At 42.2% G+C, this 17,013-nt stretch overlaps 1 long non-coding RNA gene across 1 annotated transcript in view; it reads right to left on the reverse strand.

The window, feature by feature from the left end:
- Window positions 1-1,809: 1,809 nt before the first annotated feature.
- The window catches only part of LOC140917420 (uncharacterized), a 31,915-nt gene continuing 16,711 nt past the window's right edge, over window positions 1,810-17,013 (reverse strand). Inside the window, exons 2-5 of the long non-coding RNA XR_012160827.1 lie at window positions 6,503-6,584; window positions 4,623-4,734; window positions 3,894-3,950; window positions 1,810-3,611 (exon numbers count right to left, since the gene is read on the reverse strand). This is a non-coding gene — a long non-coding RNA (uncharacterized lncRNA). The remainder of the gene's footprint in view (window positions 3,612-3,893; window positions 3,951-4,622; window positions 4,735-6,502; window positions 6,585-17,013) is intronic.

Genomic DNA, 17,013 nt, shown 5'->3' on the forward strand with positions numbered 1-17,013 from the left:
TAGAGGATGTACCGCTCAGCCTGGCTCCAACAGTACTGCCAGAACAGGCGCAGTTCCCTTTGTCGTCTCCAGATGCCATAGTGTCTTTCGTTCCTTCTTGCCCCTGGATGACTACCACCAGTTCCAGGACCTCTTACACAGGGTGGCTGAGGCCCTCCATGTTCCACTGGAGAAGGTACAGGACAAACAGCACCAGCTTGTTGACATCTTGCATGCCTCAGTACCAACCAGAGTGGCTTTACCGATCAATAATGCCATTCTTCAACTGACTAAGACTGTCTGGCACACTCTCGCCACTTGTGCACCCACCTCCTAGGGGGCAGAGATGAGGTACTATGTACCAGTGAAGGGGTCTGAGTTTCTCTTCTCTCACACACACACACACCCAATTCCCTTGTGATACAAGCAGCGATGGCACAGGTCAGGCAGCAACACCCACACTCCATCCCGGCACACCAGGAGGGTAAATGCCTGGACGTTCTGGGTCCCAAAGTCTTCTCAGCCAGCTTTCAATTCCAGATTTCCAATTACCTGGCACTAAATACGACTTCCTTACTTGCAGCAAGTTGTCAGACTTCGCAGACAAGCTTCTGCAGCAGCATTGTGTCTGCTTCGAGGCTATCTTAGAGGAGTGCAAACTGGTTGTGAGGATGACGCTCCAGGCCACTGTGGAAATGGCGGACACCTCTTCATGCAAGATGGCTACGGGGATCATCATGAGGAGGAAATCGTGGCTATTTTCATCTGGTTTCCCTCAAGAAGTGCAGAATACCATAGAGGACCTCCCTTTCAATAAGTCTCATCTTTTCAATCAGAAGACCAGTGATTCCTTCCACTCTCTCAAGGATTCCAGAACCAGTCTACAATTGTTGGGTATTTACACACCAGCGCCAAAGTGAAAGTTCTACCACCAGCCACCCACAGAATGATTCAGAATTCCTCAATTCTTCTATCAACGGCCCTATGAGCCTCCTCACAAGAACAGAAGACCCAACCGTCCTGTCTTCCAGGCTCTTCCTCATAGCTTTCAACATCTCATACTCAGTCTTTGCAAAAGCGATATTTCTGAGTACACTTAGAGAGCCACCAACACCTTGCCTCTCCCCATACACCTAACCCACCCCCTTTGGGGGACACCTAGCACTCTTTTTACCAGCTTAGACAGCGATAGCAATGGATAGGTCCTGGATGTGATTCAACATGGCTATATAATCTAGCTCATGATGCTACTCACCCATACCCTGACCCCACCTCAGGGACCACTCTTATAACAGTATCTTCGCCCTAGAGGTGGACTTTCTTCTACAAAGGGGAGCAATAGAACCCATTACAGTGACTTACCAGGGTGCATGGTTCTATTCCATGCCGGGTGGATTTGATTTAAATCATGATTTAAATCATTAGTCAGGAAGACTCAATTTAATCATGGATTTCTACATAAAAGTGCATTCTTGTTGGTTGTTATAACCTTAATACATATTCTTCACAACACAGAGATAGATGTAGGTTTCATTTTTAGAAGGTACACACTATACATTTTCAAGTGATTTATTTTGAAAACTTTTCAGATTAGTTTTACAGCTATATCAGAAAATGAGTGATTGTTTGGTTATTTCATTTACCGAAGGTTAGTTCACCTCCCAATGACTTCATAAATATCTCCAATTCATCAGGTTAATCATTAATATTTGGAAGGTTTTCTTGCCATGCTGTATGAGGAGGAGAACATCACCAGACAGACATTTAAATTGTTTTATTTAAGTAGAACAACAACATTATGTATTCTGGATATTTTTCTTCAACGGCAGACATAATATTTTAACAAAACAAGCATATGAATTTTTGAGTTTAGTTAAACCTGATATTAAACAACTTGAATGTTTGTTTTTGTTAAAATAGTTTTTAACTAAAATAGTTAAATGAAATATTTTTTAAAAAAAATTTAATCGACTATGTCAACCAGGTCAACATGAGGAACTTAAACTATTGGCTTCTACAGCTAATGCAGTTGTCTTCACCTTCATTTTCCTGTTTGTTCATAATCTAGAAAAGAAAAACAAGCTTTCTTGCTTTTTCAGGTCCCAAAAGATTTCTCAATTTGGAATGAATTAGTCCAAAGGAAGAAAATATTCTTTTTACACCAGCAGAAGAAGCTACTGTTGTTAAGTGAAATTATCACTTCAACAGTCTGAATCCAAGTACATAAGTGACTTCCACCAGTTCACTGGTGTGACTTTCTTTTAAACATCATCAGCAAACATATATTTCTTGAATGGTTCACCCTTAGCTCTGAAGTTTATTATTGTTAGGATTATGGAGGGATGATTGCTGGATGTCCCTGTCATAGCCAACTCCTCTTCTTCAGCAGTTAAGGTTTGACCCTGGTACCGAGTACTGAGATTATTTGCAAGAAAAAGAGCTGGAGATCGTGCTTGCCCCGTTCGTTTTTTTAATGCTTGTGATTTAACTCTGTCATTGCATATTTCTCTTTTTAAGATCTCACTGAGTTCGTTCCGGATTTCAACAGTGTCAGCAATAAAACAGCGATTTCCCTGCATTTTGTTCAAGGCTACAGAAACAGGCTTCAGGGTACTCAGCATGTGTTCAACATTTCTCTTAAGCCCAATGTTGAGAACTTGGGCTGTGACGGTGCCATCTATTTTTTCACAATTTTGTTCACAAACTGTCATCAGATTAGGCCAGTTCTTGATACAGTGCTTAAAACAGTCCACTACTGAGTTCATCGCACGTCTTGTGGGAGAGTTAGCTTGGTTCCTCCCACTTTTTTCAGAGCAGCTGCTGCAAAGTGTTTGATATGGAAGTATTTTGCAATTTCAACAACATTAGCCTTTATTACTGGAACACTGAAGTCTTTGGCTAGGAGGTGCATCAAATGAGCACTGCAACCGTATGTTATCAGCTTGGGACTCTCTTCTAAATAATTTCTTCTCATCTTGGATACATTTTCAGCATTGTCTGTGATCAAGCTGCATACTAGACATTTGAATTTTTTTTCAGTTTGTTATAGCTTTTACTGCTACTTCTTGTAAGTATTCTGCTTTGTGTGCATTTCCTGATGTATCAATTGTTTCTGTAAGGAAGACATTCCCTTTTTCTGTTGTCACACAAGCACATACAACAGGATCATTGTGGACATTGCTACACCCATCAAGACTCAGGTTAACAATTTCACCCTCCAGACCTTTCGCACGCTGCTCAATTTCTCTTTCATGCACTTTATCCAGCAATTTGCTGCGACATCTGCTCTGTTGGGTGGACTGTATCCTGGTCTTAATGGCTGAACCATGTTAATGAACTGTGGGTTCTCAATCATATGGAAAGGAGAGTTTCTTGCATAAACAAACTGGGCAATCTTTTCATCAATTACCTCTTTTTATAATCTGCTGGTTCTTATCACAAAAATATCTGTGGTTGTTTCTGGATGATGGAGATTTTTTATCTTTTTGGTACAAGTGATATACTGTGGCTATGTGACATACATGATGTGACTGAAACACTATCATTGGCAGATAACACTGAAACTATAGAAAATGATAGTGATCTTGAAGGTGGATAGTCTTCAGAATCCTGTATGTTGAAGATGGATTCTCCTAAACAAAATAAGTCAATGTAGTTATTCAATTATTATTACCATACTGCTCATTTAGTATTACTCATTGCATTCACTGACACTCAGTACTACTTTAAAGGTGAAATTGTAAAAGGAAGATCTGCCTATTTCAGCTATTTATTTTTATCACAACTGCATCTGAAATGGTAGTACCATCGAGTAACAACTATATTTTTTGTTCAAACATGAGAATTCAAGACTAGTCCAGAACGAAGACAGGCAGTCCTTAAGCAAGAAGTATGAAATAAAAAAGTTTACCAACCTAAAGATCCTGCATGTTCAGATATGTTCCTTTCATCATCTTCAAGGCAGCTTCCTCCTGAGAAGAAACACTTCTCATGATGTTGTTTCATTTAGGCAACCAGCCCTTGTATTCCTTTGTTGCACTGTTTGCATTTTGCATGCATGCCCGTCTTACCCACAGGTAGAGGAACTTCATTAAAATATTCCCAAACTGGGTCTCTCTTATGGCCTGCTGCCATTACAGGTTTTCCCTTCTAGTGGGAAAATGGTATGGTAGATTGCAAATCAATGAAGGCTACACTGAGAAAGACCTCAAGACTTCTGAAATATGCTGCTCAAACAGTTTCACTTTTGTTTCTACTGCCTGTCCCTCTCTTCTCACATTTATCTCCAGACTTCTCCTTGTTCAGAGCTGTTCCACCCCCAACCATCTTCTATTCATTGAACTTTTTGAAACTTTGTATTTTTAGAGAGAGGTAAGGGATTGACTCTGTGTACACAAATTTGCAGAGGGACAATAGGGTTGAGGTCTGTTATTTCTCACCTCTATATAGTATTTATTTATTTATTTAAAATCATTTTCCTTCAGCAACCATCATACCATCACTGGAAAGAGGCACGTTGTTTAGGCTCTTGATATGCAGAATGCCTGTTTTCACACAGACATCCATCCAACCCACAGCAGGTTCCTAAGATTTGCTGTAGGCCATCAACAGTTCCATTACAGGGTCTTACTATTCGGACTCACCACTGCTCCGTGGGTCTTCACCAAAGTTTTCTCTGTAGTGGAGGCCCAGCTCCAATGATCCACAAGGGAGGCTCCAGCCGTGACTTCCATACTGCTAGGACTCCTCTCCTCCCTAAGGGCAAGTGTAAATGTTGAAAAATCGGAGCCCACATCAATGGGATTTTGGCACAAGCCTATCTACCAAGGGACAAGCTCCAGATGCGACAAGAGCTGATTGCCAAGATGGTCACCAGTCCTTCTGTTAAAGTCCAGACTTGCCTTTCCTTTCTTGGCCACATAGTGACATGCACGTACATCACCACCTTTGCTCGTCTTCTTCTTCACTGTCTCCAGCTGTGGCTCCAGAGGCTCTGTTCTCCCTCAGTACATACCATGGACCACCCATTGACCATTTCCCCAGAGGTACTCTCCTCCCTCAGTTGGTGGATGGACCCAAATCAGGTCTGCACTGGAGTATCTTTCCTTCCATCCTCCCTGAGCATGACTATCATCATGGGCGCCTCTCTCCCCATATGGGGCACCCACATGGACAGGCACATAACACAAGGGACTTGGATTGCTTGGGAATCCAGGATGCATATCAACATTCTGGAGCTACGGGCGGGGGTGCAGAAAGCATGCTGCATCTTTTTCTCATACCCCCACTCCCATCATGTTCTGGTCATGTCAGATAATGCAACCACTATTTATTACATCAACAAACAAGGGGACACGTGGTCACTAATGCTTTGTGCAGAATCAGTTTGTCTATACTAGGATTGATTAATCATCCACAAGGTCCTGTTGTCAGCAGCTTATCTTCCGGGGACTCAGAATGTGCTTGCATATTCTCTGAGCTGGAAATTTGTGGCCAACCAGAAATGGGATCTTCACGACAACATTGTCAGCGATGTTTTTACATGATGGGGGACTCCAACCAGGAACCTTTTTGCCTCCCACACCAACAGCAAATGCATCAGGTACTGCTCAAAGGAGGCCTTGACACCTGTTCCCAAGGTGATGCCCCCATAATCCACTGGTTGGACCAGACCAATTATTCTTTTCCCCTGCTACTGCTCCTGACATGTGTCCTCCACAAGATCAGGTGGGAGAGAGCCGCGGTTATTCTCATCGCCCATTTTTTACCTCACCAATTCTGTTTTCCCCTCCTTCTCTGCCTGTCAGCTGCTCCCCCGCGTCTGCTGCCGACATTCCCAGAATTGCTCCAGCAATGCATCAGCAAGATCAGGCATCCTGATCCACAGACATTTCACCTCAGAGTTTGGGTTTTGAATGGACATCTTCGCTAGAATGGGAATGTTCATCAGCAGTACAAGACATCCTCTCAAGTAGCAGGAAAGAGTCCACAAAGCATTCCTATTCCTAAGTATAAATATTTCACTTCCTGGGCCCTACAAAGGGGTTTTGCCCCTGAGGACATGGACGTTCCCGTTCTTTTGGACTACCTTCTGTCCCTGAAGATGTCAGGACTCCTCTTCAAGTCCATCAAAGTGCACATAGCGGCTATTAGTGATTTCCACCCACCTATGGAAGGGCACTTTGTGTTTACACATCCATTGACTAACAGGTTTTGGAAGGCCCTCCTTTGCACCAATCTACCCATTCAACCTGTCACCCCCCAGTGGGACCTCAACCTCATCCTCTCAATCTTAATGTATTCACCCTTTGAGTCTTTGGCCTAATACTCCCTATCTCTCCTCTCCATGAAGGTTGCCTTCTTGGTAGCTATTACTTCCACGAAAAGGGTAGGCAAACTGAGGGTCATAATGGCAGACACCCCCCCTTTATCATATTTCATAAGGATGTTTCCTTGCATCTGCACCCCAAGTTTCTGCCAAAGGTTTTATCCCACTTTCTTCTGAACCAACCCATACTCTTACCTTCTTTCTTCCCAAAACCTCATGCATCAGTGGAGGAATAGCACCTTCAATCCCTCACATCTGCAGGGCCTTGGCCTTCTACCTGCAGAGGATAAGACCATTCAGAAAGTCTCCTAGAGTATCACTATAGCTGAAAGGATTAAGGGACAAACAATTTCCACACAGTGGATTTCTAAGTGGATGTCAGGGTGCATTACGCTCTGCTATCAGTTGTCAGAACAGTCTCCCCTCCTTGGGATATGAGCCTACTCCACGAGAGTGCAAGCATCAGCTATGGCTGTGCTTCATGATGTACCACTTTCAGACACATGTAGGGCAGTCACATAGAGCTCGGTACATATTTTGCTCTTTACACCTTTTGTGCAAGACTCTGCGACAGATGCCTCGTTTGGCATGGCGGTCCTCCCTTTGATGTTTTCGTCATCTTCCTTGCAACCTACTCTTAGTTAGGACTGCTTGTTAATCACCCCAGTGGAATACAATAGGGACCATCATTCCAAGAAGAGGAGGAGGTTAATTACCTGTAACTGGAGATTCTTCAAGATGTGTGGTCCCTTTCTTCCCGCCTTCCCCACTCCTGCGGATCTGTTCTATTTGTGGTGGTGAAGGAACAGAGGACTCGGTCAGTTCACCCCACCCTTATTACCGCAAATGAAACCACAAAAAAAGGGCACATGCACAGACCCATGGATAGTACTACTATAAAATTCTCTGGCTCCGGATGCAATGGCACCTGTGCATACCCTCAGTGGAATATAGATAGGGACCACATATCTTGAAGGACCAGTAACTTCCTCTTTTCTGTGCCCCCAAGTGACCAGCAAAGGGACAATCATGCTAGTAACATTAATTTTCCACAGTGCTGGGCAGGCACAACCAAATGATGAAAGGGTTGCCCAAGGCTTTTGTTTTTTTCCTATATGCGCCTCCCTATACAATCTCCCATCATCAAAAAAAAAAAACCCCACCATCTCCCCATTTTCCTTTTCTGGGGCTCCCTCTAGAACACATCCATGTATGTTCTCTAGAGTGGGATCTATCCTTTTTTCAAAGGCAAAATGCTGGCAGCTGATATCTGAGACAGCTTCTTTAGTCACAGAGGTCATCTCCTTCCCCCCACCCCAAAGGCATGCTGCTTTTCTCTGCCATGCAGGAGCTAGCCTTAGTCCCTGGAAACGCATTGTTTCCTTCTGCTGCATAAGAGTTAGAGAGACCTTCCCTTCTCCCCTCAGCAGTTTCTTGAACTTTATCACTCCCCTCTGGGATCCCAGCACAATATTCCCTTTTGCTACAGATTACCACATTAATAGCCTTAGCCATATGCAAAAAATCATCCCAATGAGCATTTAAATGGGGATACTATCCAGCACCCCCTACTGATACCTTCCGAATCTCCCCATTCCACATACATCTTGGCTAAAGGAACAGGAATCTTATGTCCTCCCACGGCCAGATCCTCCACTTCTTGGTCAAGTAACATGTCAGTCTTTTGGACCATGCTTCCCTTGACCAGAGAGATCTGGGCTCCGGTGTGTCTCCATCCTATTCACTCCTTGTTATTTATTCTGGCAACTTTAATAAATTCCATATATACCCCTGTAAGGGCAGTCCTCATCAGGTGAACTGTAGGTACCTCTAGGGCTTCTGTGTTAAGGACAGCTGCATTAATATGGGTTGGACGGGGCTTAGTTCTTTTTAGCTCAGGGCCTTGATTTCTCAAGTACTGAGTGGGGTTATACTGGAACCACCTTTTTAGATCCTTTTCCTTCACACGAGGTTTGCAGTGAGTATTTCCAGGTGAGGAACCATTCTCGGGGAGAGAGTGCTTAGGCTTCCAACCACCCTGCTTCTTCCTGGGGTAAAAACAGGATTCCCCCAGTCCTTTACACTGGGTTTGTAGCCCTCCTTCTGTGGTTTCCTCTCATTAGATATCTGGGCTTGCACAAAGGAATCGGCGAGGGTGGCCATTGCTTGCACAGAATTTAAAGCAAATTATGAGTTTTCAAATGATACCTTACAAGACATGCTTTGTACAAACATTATTACAATACTGTGTAGGTTGTGAATACAGGGGTGTATTCTATCACATTGGGGCACTGGGAAGTCCTTCCATGATAGTGGTCGCTTTCTGTGATGCTTTGATCTGGTCCTTCAGTCCCATTCTTCAGTTTAGGGGCCAATATTTCTCCGGTTTGGGCCCACATTCACTTAGGTCTTCTATACACTTCTACATAACAAATTACTTAATCTTTATCCAATTGGCTATTAACTCTTTTAGTTTTTTGTAAGCCGTACATTATGCATGTGCAAGCTTCAATTACCAACTTCTGCAATTTTTCCCTGGTGGGTTTGCAGTTTCTGGGTCATGTCATTTTTATGTCACCCTGCTCTGGGTCTTCCCAGGGGGAAAAAAAAAAGTGGGGGGAGGTGCGGGAGGGGACAACAGATATGGTTGTTGTGACAGGTTTGTGTTTTTAACCTCAAAACTTGCAGCACATTACGTTACCTTTGTTTTGTTAGCAATAATATTATTTTAAGCACATCAACAATTTTATGTAAAATAAGTTGCAAAACAAACAAAAAACACACACACACTTATGCCAGCAAGGCCTTGGCCTAAGTATTACCTCACCTGTGGTATAGGTAATATACCATTACTCATTAACTACCCGTAATTACATATCATTTGGAGAGCATGCCATGATTCTTTAATGTCAACATTTCCTACTTTCTTTAAACATGGGGTTTTCATTCAAAGATCAAGTTTCTTTGTGAATCATTACAAAGAAAAGTCATGAAAACTTTCCTGTGAATCCAGTTTGGTGGGTGTCTTGATTTTAGAGACTTGCTATTTAGTTGATTTTAATGGTACCCCAACATCCACCCTCCCTCACAACATGCTTGGAAATATATTTGCAAAGGTGTCACTTATTTTACATGCTGTAAAAATGGTACATTCTAACACTAGTTTCCTTTTTAGTTTCTTTAGCAATCTTTTAACATACACTTTATTTTACAGCACATTATAAGCATTACTACAATTATCAACATTTGTATACAAAATAATAGCTTAAAACTAAATGGCACAGCTGGATATTGTCCAATTGTATTTATTTGATTTCACCAGCTAACTGGCTTAATAGTTGTTATATTTGATTATTAATAAATAATAAAACATCAATTGAACTGATTAACTGAACATACCTTCTGTTAAGGTTCTCTCCCCACTTTGAACTCTGGCATACAGATGTGGGGACCCACATGAAAGCCCCCCTAAGCTTATTGTTACCAGCTTAGGTTAAAAACTTCCCCAAGGCACAAATCCTTTGTCCTTGGACAATATGCTGCCACCACCAAGTGATTTAGACAAAGAATCAGGGAAAGGACCACTTGGAGTTCCTAATCCCCCAAAATATCCCCCCAAGCTCTTACACCCCCTTTCCTGAGGAGGCTTGAGAATAATATTCTAACCAATTGGTTACAAAGTGAGCACAGATTAACCCCCGCCAGGTCTTAGGACACTGAAAAAATTAATCAGGTTCTTAAAAGAAGAATTTTATTTAAAAAAAGGTAAAAGAATCCCCTCTGTAAAATCAGGATGGAAGATAACTTTACAGGGTAACAAAAGATTTTAAAACACAGCAGAACTCCCTCTAGGCTTAGTTTTAAAGTTACAAAATACAGGAATAAACCTCGCTCTAGCAAAGGGAAAATTCACAAGCTAAAACAAAAGATAATTTAACGCACCTTGCCTTACTTACTTACTCTTTTAGCAATATTGAGACTCATTTTAGGATGGTTTATAGGAGGAGGAGTTTTCTGACCTGATGCTTTTCTGCTTCCCAAGAGAACACACAAACAAAGCCTTTCCCCCCACCAGATTTGAAAGTATCTTCTTTCTCCACTAGTCCTTTTGGTCAGGTGCCAACCAGGTTATATTATGAGCTTCTTAACCCCTTACAGGTAAGAAGGAATTCTAGGCTACCCTTAGCTGTATGGTTATGACACGCCCCACAAATCACAGACGGTGCTGGACAGCCTGTTCCACGCTGCCTGTGATTTCTTCCTGGAGCTGTAGGAGAAAACAGAGTTAATAAGACACATGCACCTTTAGATATACTACTGATTATATAAAAACTAACAATATGTTCCACATTTTAAGGACAATTTTAACCAGTTGATTTTGGGAAACTTTTACAGGAGAGTGCATCAGCCACTTTGTTAGCAGTTCCTGTAATGTGTTGTATTTTAAAATTAAAATTTTGGAAAGCTAAACCCCACCAAAGAAGTTTTTTGTTATTTCCCTTGGTGGTATGAAGTCACTTTAGCACAGCATGGTCAGTTTGCAGGTGGAAACGCCGTCCCCAAATGTATGGGTGTAACTTTTTCAGAGCATACACAATGGCATAACATTCCTTTTTGGTGATTGACCAGTGGCTTTCCCTCTCAGACAGTTTTTTGCTGAGAAACACAACAAGATGGAATTCTTGATCCGGTTCTTCCTGCATTAAAACTGCTCCCACACCACGCTCAGACGCATCTGTGGTTACTAGGAAAGGTTTGTTAAAGTCTGGGGCCCTTAGCACAGGGTCAGACATGAGTGTCACTTTAAGCTGGTTAAAGGCCTTCTGACACTCTTCAATTCACTGAACTGCATTTGGCTGTTTCTTTTTGGTAAGGTCTGTCAGTGGGGCGGCAATTTGGCTGTAGTGTGGTACAAATCGCCTGTAATATTTGGCCAAGCCTAAGAAGGATTGGACCTGTTTCCTTGACTTTGGGACAGACCACTTTTGGATAGCATTTACTTTGGCCTGTAGGGGGTTGATAGTTCCTTGACCCACCTGGTGTTCAAGGTAAGTCACTCTGTTTAGGTCTATTTGACACTTTTTAGCCTTAACAGTTAGTCCTGCCTCCCTTATGTGCTCGAAGACCTTTTGGAGATGCTCCAGGTGTTTTGCCCATGAATAAGAAAAGATGGCCACATCGTCAAGGTAGGCAACTGCATATTTCTTCAATCCCACTAGGAGACTATCTACAAGTTTTTGGAAGATGGCGGATGCATTTTGCAGCCCAAAAGGGAACACATTAAATTTATACAGCCCTACATGGTTGATGGAGGCTGACCTTTCCTTGGCGGATTCATCCAGCGGTACTTGCCAGTACCCTTTGAAGTCTAAGGTAGAGATGAACTGGGCACGTTCCAGTTTTTTCAATAGCTTATCTGTGCATGGCATTGGATAGTTTTTTGGGTGAGTTGCAGCATTTAGCTTACGGTAGTCCACGCTTATTTCCACATCCGGTTTGGGAACTAGAACCACTGGAGATCCCCACGCGCTGTTAGAGGGGCGGATTACACCCATCTGTAGCATGTTCTAGATTTCCCATTCTATAGCAGTTTTGGCTTGAGGAGCCACCCGGTAAGGTTGGGCTCTAATTGGGCGAGCATTACCTGTGTCAATGGAGTGGTACGCCCTTTCGGTCTGTCCTCAGGTGGCTGAGAACATCGGTGCGAAGCTAGTGCACAGCTTCTTGATCTGCTGGCGCTGCATATGTCCAAGGATTATTGAGAGGTTTACCTCTTCCATGCCACCATCACTTTTTTTTTCGTAGTAGACACCTTCCGGCCACTCAGCGTTATCTCCTTCATGGTCTGTAAACTGACAAACCTTTAATTCTTTGGAATAAAAGGGCTTTAGAGAATTAACATCGTACACCTTAGGCTTTAGGTTTGATGTGGGGGATGCTATGAGATAGTTAACAGCTCCCAGGCGCTTTGGATCATGAATGGCCCTTCCCATGACGCTTCCATCTTATGGGCCTGGAGCACCTTTAAGACCATGACCTGGTTCCCTACTTTGAAGGAACACTTTCTGGCATGTTTATTATACCAGGCTTTTTGCTCTTCCTGAGCATCTTTTAGGTTTGCTTTAGCAAGAGCTAAAAAGGTTTGGAGGGTATTTGGTAGGTTGGTTACAAAGTCCAGAATGTTAGTTCCTGGAGAAGGCGTAAACCCCTCCCGTTGCTGCTTCACCAATTGTAGTGGCCCCTTAATCTCAGGGCCATACACAAGTTTAAATGGTGAAAACCCTAAACTGGGGTGTGGTACAGCCCTGTAGGCAAAGAGCAACTGCTGCAACACTAGGTCCCAATTATTGGAGTGCTCATTTACGAATTTACATATTATGGCCCCCAAAGTTCCATTAAACTTTTTCACCAGGCCATTTGTTTGATGGTGGTAAGGGGTGGAAACTGAGTGGTTCACCCCATGAGCTTCCCAAAGGCTTTTCATGGTCCCTGCCAGAAAATTAGTTTCCGAATCTGTAAGGATGTCAGAGGGCCAACCTGTTGGATCATATTAAAGAAGTTCTGTATTAAAGTCACAAATGAGTTTGATTCCCCATAATTTCAATTCCAGGGTATTACTAATTAAGAGGTCTCTTGGTTTTTGGTACTGTTTCTCTCCCTCTATGTGTGAAACTTGCAAGCTGCTAATTGTGTTAGTACATTCTAAGACAGAGTCTGTTCTCAAAGCAATTCACAGAGAGAGAGACTCAAAGCAATACTCTAACAACAGAAACAGCACCCAGAGACTCCCCACCCTTTTGTTGTATTAACCATTGTGATTAAAATAGAGATAGAGGATGTATGTGGATGGATGCTTTGTGTGGATAAACTGAATGATCAGGGAGGTGCCAGCCTAAGAATCCAGTGTCCATCGGCTGAAGAAGGTGTCAAGTGGAAATAACCAGAGGACCCCACCCGGAGGGCAGACTGGAATCCACCCAACAGCCTCAAGAATGGGAGAACCAAAGAACAAGATAACATCTTGGAGCCGTCAGGAATGTGCTATCTGCTGATTGATTCAGCAACAGCATGATGAAGCAATTCCCATAGACTGGCATAGGAAGAAATTCCTATAAAAATAGACTCTAAAAAGTGAGAACTTTGGGGTCTGATTCTGCAAACCAACTTCCAGGAGCATCAGATGAGCATCTGACAAGGCCCTGCTCCCTCCTCATGTCCAGGCCACCTGGCCAGTGGCTTGGCATGAGCAACTCTAAGGCTGGTAACTATGATAACAACCTTGCAGAACCTGTGTGTGTGTGTGTGTGTGTGTGTTTGTATGAATGAATGTGAGAATAAATATGAGATTGAATGGAATGTTATAGCTATAACTAACTGCTTACTATGATTCTTTCTGTATTCACAATAAATGTGGTATTTTGCCTTTTTCCCTTTAATAAGATCCTGCTGGTTTTTATTTTATTGGTACAACATTTTGGTGGAGAATTGCGAAAGGGGGAATATTGGTAAAAAACCTCAGTTATTGTAAATATTGGTGTGCACACCGCCAGCTCTAGTGAGCTAGGCATTTCTATTAGGTTAACCAGACCTGCTGGCCTCCGAGAAGGTAGCAGGGGACCTGCTGGCCTCCGAGAAGGTAGCAGGAAAAACAGATTAAACCAGACCTGCTGGCCTCCGAGAAGGTAGCAGGGGACCTGCTGGCCTCCGAGAAGGTAGCAGGAAAAACAGATTAAACCAGACCTGCTGGCCTCTGAGAAGGTAGCAGGGGACCTGCTGGCCTCCGAGAAGGTAGTAGGGAAAACAGATTAAACCAGACCTGCTGGCCTCCGGGAAGGTAGCAGGGAAAACAGATTAAACTAGACCTGCTGGCCTCCGAGAAGGTAGCAGGGAAGAACAGGTCAACCGGACCTGCTGGCCTCCGAGAAGGTAGCAGGGAAGAACAGGTTAACCGGACCTGCTGGCCTCCGAGAAGGTAGTAGGGAGAAATAGGTTAACCAGACCTGCTGGCCTCCGAGAAGGTAGCAGGGAGAAATAGGTTAACTGGACCTGCTGGCCTCTGGGAAGGTAGCAGGGGACCTGCTGGCCTCCGGGAAGGTAGCAGGGGAAAAACACATAGATTAAGCTATGATTTCAGAATCTAGGCTGTGTCACTTGCTAAGTAATACCAGCAGTGACAAAGAGATTGAAATATCCATGTTAAGATGTTTAAAAGAAAACAGGGTAAGCCAGTACTAGAGGGAGGAATGGAGTCAGAAGGAACTCCAACCTCACCTTTTGTTAAAGAAATTACACCTTTTAAACAAATCCTTCAAAAATTTGGGCACAGTCCTTGGACTAAACAAACCCTAGCTGATGTCTGCACTATTTCGGACCTAGAGGATAGATTGGCTCAGTATATCCTCATATACAAACCTTCTAGTGCTGCCAAAAGAGATGCAGCAGCAATTTGGTTGTTGTGGGAGGCATGTAAGGATTCTTCCCTCCGCTTGTCTTCATGTAAAGAGGAAAAGGCACAAATGGAAAAGGGAGCAGACAATTGGAAGGTGCTGGCTACAAATATCCAAAGCCAGCTGAAAATAGTGAAAGAGGCACTCCAGGAATATAAAAAGAGTGAAAAAGTTAACTCTGCAGAGGCTGGAGGGAGGCAGGTAAAGGGGGAGAAGGTCCTATGTACGGCACCCCCAGGCATAATTACAAAGAGAAAAGAGAGTAAAAAAAAAAAAAAAAAGTTAACTCTGCAGAGGCTGGAGGGAATTAAGCAGTTAAACTTTGTATTTCACCCAAACAACTTTTAACCGAAAATGTTAAAAAGGAAAAGTGTTAGAGCATTCTTGGTTTCTTTGCAGCCATTCTGAAAGAAAAATGGGCCCTTTTCCAAAGGAATGTCTGTAAATTAGCCAGGCAAAAATAAACTATCTGATTAAAATCATTTGACTGGACAATTTAGTCAAATTTGCTAAAAGAACATAAGAGGATTCTATTGGAACTTAACTGCCTCAAATGTATAAAGGGAATGTAAGATGTAAAAAACAGAGCAGTGTGGAAGGGATGTTAAGGAAAAGAAAACGTGTATGTATCTGTCTGTGTGTGTGTAAATATGTAAAGTTCTAAGGACCAGTTAGTTTTGTTTTTGTTTCAAATAATGCCACTAAAAATCCATTTGACTCTTTAATTCAAAGTTGCAAAACTGACAGACCTTTTTGCTAGACACAGGTAATTAGTGTTGTTTGGCTTTGGGATTTGGCATTTAACCCTTAAAAGGTAACTCAATGCTTTACAAAATTTAAAATGTTTTTAAGTTGTGGCTGCAGCAGGGCAGTCAAAATCAGGAGAATATAAAAAAAAATTTTTTTGGATTCTTTTTGTTTGTTTTTTGTTTGTTTGTTTTTGTAACAAAATAGCAGATGAGAGTTGTAGAAAAAAAAATTTAAAAAAGACAGTGCCTCTCTGAAGCAACAGCAGGGGTGAGGTGCACAAAACAAAAAGAAGCAATGTTAGAAACACTGAGTCTTAAAATGGCTCTGAGTAATCACTGTCACTTTGATAAAGGTACATGAAAACTCTGTAAGCAAAAAAAGAAATAGTGACACCTTATGTAAAAATGGATCTGGATAATGTTATAGAAGTTAAACTATGGAAGAAATGTGCATTTGCCCCAGAACATGTGCAGGGTATATTGTAGAAGGGGCAAAAGAAATGCAAACATACCATGCTACTTAATTAAAATGCTATTAGGGCTCCAAAGGGAGCCACAATAGGTTGGGTTTTCTTTTTCAGATTGCTGTGTGTTTTGGAAGCAGAAGTTAAAAGTAATCAAAACTCTGGTGAAAGTTGATTGTGTCCCTTTTAAGATAGAGTCTCTGAGCTGCTGATGGCTTTAAATCCAAAAGCAGGAAGTTTCTGTGAAAATGCAAATTACCTAAATGATAAAGGAAGGAAAGAACTAGCAGCACAAAGGAGCTGCAGATAAAGGACATACCTGGTCAGCAAACAAATTGTCTAAATAAAAGGCATGGGATAACAAGATAATTTTAATACATTTAATGATAATAAGTATCCCTGTAACAACGTATAGTGTGTATGATTTTTGGAAAAATCCTTTAAGGTCGTGTGGTAATGATGCTTCTCAGTTATTACCTGTAAATAAAACTTAAAGCTTAACACAGCAGGAAAAACATTATAAACTTGGTCTGCTGTATAAGAAGGAAAACTCAGGGATTTAATGACTAAACAGTGGGATAATTTCCCCACAACCCTTAAAAGATAAAAGCCTTTGAAACCTGGCCTGCCTATAGAACAAAAACAGGAAAATATGGGGGCAATTTCTCTGTTTTGCCTGCAATCAGCAAGGGTATTTGTAAAAGAAATATTTTAAGCAATAATCTGCCACCCCAAAAGGGGTAGAAACATGTTCTTTTTGTCTTTCAGAAAATCAGGAAAAGCTGCCAGCTGAAAAGCAACCCAATACCATGAATCTACTGTCACAATAGAAATTGTGTTCTGTGTTCTATGTTTTGTCTTGTGTTTTGTGTTGTTGCTAGCACTGTTGTGTGTTTAAAAAAAAAAAATACTGAAGACCTGCAGGAACTTAAAAATAAATTAAGCTTTCTGTCCCAGCTACAGGACAGCCTGATACAAAAACAAGTACATGCCAATGTAGACTTGGTCCAAATTGGTCTGGGTAACCTAAAAGGCCAATGGAATCT

The sequence above is a fragment of the Lepidochelys kempii genome, chromosome 9 (assembly GCF_965140265.1).
Source record: "Lepidochelys kempii isolate rLepKem1 chromosome 9, rLepKem1.hap2, whole genome shotgun sequence".
In the NCBI taxonomy this organism is placed as follows: domain Eukaryota; kingdom Metazoa; phylum Chordata; order Testudines; family Cheloniidae; genus Lepidochelys; species Lepidochelys kempii.